The sequence below is a fragment of the Nylanderia fulva genome, unplaced genomic scaffold, assembly GCF_048542155.1.
Source record: "Nylanderia fulva isolate GAGA-0341 unplaced genomic scaffold, ASM4854215v1 Scaffold558, whole genome shotgun sequence".
NCBI classification, from domain to species: Eukaryota; Metazoa; Arthropoda; class Insecta; order Hymenoptera; family Formicidae; genus Nylanderia; species Nylanderia fulva.
Window position 1 is genome coordinate 34,168 of NW_028190652.1, and position 4,280 is coordinate 38,447.

The 4,280-nt window shown below is 57.1% G+C and overlaps 1 non-coding gene and 1 pseudogene across 1 annotated transcript; both read left to right on the top strand.

The window, feature by feature from the left end:
• The first annotated feature begins 221 nt into the window (after window positions 1–221).
• On the top strand, window positions 222–376 carry LOC114943611 (5.8S ribosomal RNA). The gene has a single exon (XR_003822057.2). It is a non-coding gene; the product is annotated as a 5.8S ribosomal RNA (ribosomal RNA).
• A 1,064-nt stretch (window positions 377–1,440) lies between these two features.
• LOC146721072 (large subunit ribosomal RNA) lies at window positions 1,441–3,773 on the top strand (annotated as a pseudogene).
• Window positions 3,774–4,280: the final 507 nt, after the last annotated feature.

Here is a 4,280-nt window from a genome sequence, read left to right on the forward strand (position 1 = left end):
TGTCAACTGTATCGGTCTGACGGTTTCTTCAAAGAGTTTCCGCCCCGGCTCTCCCGTTGCGGGAGAGACGCTCCGAACGAGAAACACACAACTCTATCTAGCGCGCGGACAGGCTGATCGAAGAGCCACCACGATTATTCTCTCCCTCTCGTCCGAAAGAAGAGACCATGATGGTTGAACGAGAAGCGCGTTTCTTCGCGAACGCAAAAATTTCGAACGATTACCCTGAACGGTGGATCACTTGGCTCGTGGGTCGATGAAGAACGCAGCTAATTGCGCGTCAACTTGTGAACTGCAGGACACATGAACATCGACATTTCGAACGCACATTGCGGTCCACGGATACAATTCCGGGACCACGCCTGGCTGAGGGTCGTTTTAGTACCCCTAAACTGCTTGCGCCCGAAAAGCGCGCACGGCCACGACGCGGGCGACCAGAGAATGGCGCGCGCGTCGCCTGTGCCCTGTGCAACGCTTACAATGGGCGTACGAGCGATCGTTGGACGTTCGCCCGAGGTGTCTGTGCCGCGCCGACCGGCCGCGGTGCAAATCCTGGCGTCGTCTGAAATGACACACCGAAATAATAATAATAATAATGAGGAGGAGAAGCGCACAAGCGTGTAAAACGTTGGCGAACGCGCGCCCAGAGAATGCTGCGCGAATTAAGAGGGGGAGCGTGTTTGTGTATCCAAGTCGTGTGTGTACGCGAGAGCCGAGGAGAAATGGGATTAGAGTAAGAGCGCGCGCGAAGGGAGCAACAAACGGCCAAAAAAAGGGTCAGGACGGTGAATGGCACCGCTTTCCCTAGAGCGGCGCGTGCGTCGTTGTCTCCCGAAAGTAGGTAGCGCTTGTCTCACCGTCTCTCCTCTCCGTACATCACACAGACTGACCGGACTGCTCTCGCACTCTGTGCCGCGTCTCTCGGTGCGATAGCGCTCGCGCGTCTTATGCCGAGGCGCCCTTGCCCGCACACATAACGGTATTACAGAGAAATATACGGCGCGTCGTCGTCCGGCGGAGAGAGCATTCGTAATCCTTTACCTCTTTACGGAGAAGGGTTTTGAATCGCGAGCCGACCGCGTGTCCGAGTCCACGAAATTTTCGTAAAGCGAAAAAAGGGGACCGGCGCGCCGCGTCGTGTACTCGTCGAATCGATTCCGCCCGAATTTCGTATATAAAAGAGAAGGGAGAGCCGAGAATCTCGAACCCCGCGATATATCGTCTCCATTACCACCAACGAGTGTGTGTGCGGTTAGCGCCCCGGCGATTTGCCTTCTCGCGTATTTCGTGTGCTGCCGCTGCTGCTCTCTCGTTCGACGCTCTCTCTCTCTCTCCCTCTTATTAATATATATTATAGAGGAGAGACGACGATGAGCGACGCGGAGGAGGCAAACGGCTACGAAAACTCACTATGTGACGACCTCAGAGCAGGCGAGATTACCCGCTGAATTTAAGCATATTATTAAGCGGAGGAAAAGAAACTAACCAGGATTTCCTTAGTAGCGGCGAGCGAACAGGAAAGAGCCTTAGCACCGAATCCCGCGGTTCCGCCGCAGGGAAATGTGGTGTTTGGGAGAATCCGCTTATCCCGAGGTGCCGCGTCGCGTCCAAGTCCATCTTGAATGGGGCCACTTACCCGTAGAGGGTGCCAGGCCCGTAGCGACCGGTGCGCGCCTCGGGAGGATCTCTCCTTAGAGTCGGGTTGCTTGAGAGTGCAGCTCTAAGTGGGTGGTAAACTCCATCTAAGGCTAAATACGACCACGAGACCGATAGCGAACAAGTACCGTGAGGGAAAGTTGAAAAGAACTTTGAAGAGAGAGTTCAAGAGTACGTGAAACCGTTCAGGGGTAAACCTAAGAAACCCAAAAGATCGAACGGGGAGATTCATCGTCAGCGGCGCTGGCTTCGCGTCGGTCGGCGATGTCCCGCGGAGTCCTTGCGGCTCGCGCGCGGGCACGCTACCGTGCGCCGATGTCCGGCGCTCGTCGTCGTGCACTTCTCCCCAAGTAGAACGTCGCGACCCGCTGGGTGCCGGTCTACGGCCCGGGTGCGGTGTCTGTCGCGTCGCCGGTAAAACGGCACGCGACAAACCCTCGGTCGCCCGGCCGGCTGCTCGGCGGTACGCGCAAGGTATCAGGCCGCACTATTCACGGTGCGTCGAGACCGTCGCAAGCGCGCGCCACGGTACTCGGAGGTTACGGTCTTCGCGCCGTCCCCGGTCCTGGCCCGCTGTTGGTTACAGTACGGTACACCTTCGACAGGCCTGCGAACGTCTCCCGCGGTCTCGCGGGAGACCGATACCGGTCGGCGACGCTACTGCTTTGGGTACTCTTAGGACCTGTCTTGAAACACGGACCAAGGAGTCTAACATGTACGCGAGTCATTGGGACTTGTCGCGAGACCTAAAGGCGTAATGAAAGTGAAGGTCGGCCCTGGCCGTCGACCTAGGGAGGATGGGCCGCGTCGCGATGCGGCCTCGCACTCCCGGGGCGTCTCGTTCTCATCGCGAGAAGAGGCGCACCCAGAGCGTACACGTTGGGACCCGAAAGATGGTGAACTATGCCTGGTCAGGACGAAGTCAGGGGAAACCCTGATGGAGGTCCGTAGCGATTCTGACGTGCAAATCGATCGTCGGAACTGGGTATAGGGGCGAAAGACTAATCGAACCATCTAGTAGCTGGTTCCCTCCGAAGTTTCCCTCAGGATAGCTGGCACTCGGCCGTTCCGCACGGAACGCGCGCGAGTCTCATCTGGTAAAGCGAATGATTAGAGGCCTTGGGGCCGAAACGACCTCAACCTATTCTCAAACTTTAAATGGGTGAGATCTCTGGCTTTCTTGAATTATGAAGCCACGAGCATCTTCGGATCAGAGTGCCAAGTGGGCCATTTTTGGTAAGCAGAACTGGCGCTGTGGGATGAACCAAACGCAGAGTTAAGGCGCCCAACTCGACGCTCATGGGACACCATGAAAGGCGTTGGTTGCTTAAGACAGCAGGACGGTGGCCATGGAAGTCGGAATCCGCTAAGGAGTGTGTAACAACTCACCTGCCGAAGCAACTAGCACTGAAAATGGATGGCGCTGAAGCGTCGAGCCTATACTCTGCCGTCAGCGGCAAGTGGGGCGGCAACCGGGAGCGGGCGTTAGTCTTCTCTCGCGTCGTCACGAAGCCCTGACGAGTAGGAGGGTCGCGACGGTGAGCGCAGAAGGGTCTGGGCGCGAGCCTGCCTGGAGCCGCCGTCGGTGCAGATCTTGGTGGTAGTAGCAAATACTCCAGCGAGGCCCTGGAGGACTGACGTGGAGAAGGGTTTCGTGTGAACAGCCGTTGCACACGAGTCAGTCGATCCTAAGCCCTAGGAGAAATCCTATGTCAATGACGGCGTACAATATACTCGAGTGTCGAGAAATAATAATAAATATTATACGAAAGACACACGCCCGTCGGGCGAAAGGGAATCCGGTTCCTATTCCGGAACCCGGCAGCGGAACCGCATACAATTCGGGCCCTCGTAAGAGTGTTCGTCGGGGTAACCCAAAATGACCTGGAGACGCCGTCGGGAGATCCGGGAAGAGTTTTCTTTTCTGTATAAGCGTTCGAGTTCCCTGGAAACCTCTAGCAGGGAGATAGGGTTTGGAACGCGAAGAACACCGCAGTTGCGGCGGTGTCCGGATCTTCCCCTCGGACCTTGAAAATCCAGGAGAGGGCCACGTGGAGGTGTCGCGCCGGTTCGTACCCATATCCGCAGCAGGTCTCCAAGGTAAAGAGCCTCTAGTCGATAGAATAATGTAGGTAAGGGAAGTCGGCAAATTGGATCCGTAACTTCGGAATAAGGATTGGCTCTGAGGAGCGGGGCGTGTCGGGCTTGGTCGGGAAGCGGGTCTGGCTGACGTGCCGGGCCTGGGCGAGGTGAACGGTCGGCGTTCTCGCGCCGGTCCCGGGATCCGAGCTCGGTCCCGTGCCTTGGCCTCCCGCGGATCTTCCTTGCTGCGAGGCTTCCGTGGCGGCGCGAGCCGTCGTGGTCGTCCTCTTCGGCCGCCATTCAACGCTCAGCTCAGAACTGGCACGGACTAGGGGAATCCGACTGTCTAATTAAAACAAAGCATTGCGATGGCCCTCGCGGGTATTGACGCAATGTGATTTCTGCCCAGTGCTCTGAATGTCAACGTGAAGAAATTCAAGCAAGCGCGGGTAAACGGCGGGAGTAACTATGACTCTCTCGGTCCTCAAAGCAACACGCCGCGATGGTACTTAGAGAGAGTCGTGGTTGGTTCGTGATGCGCC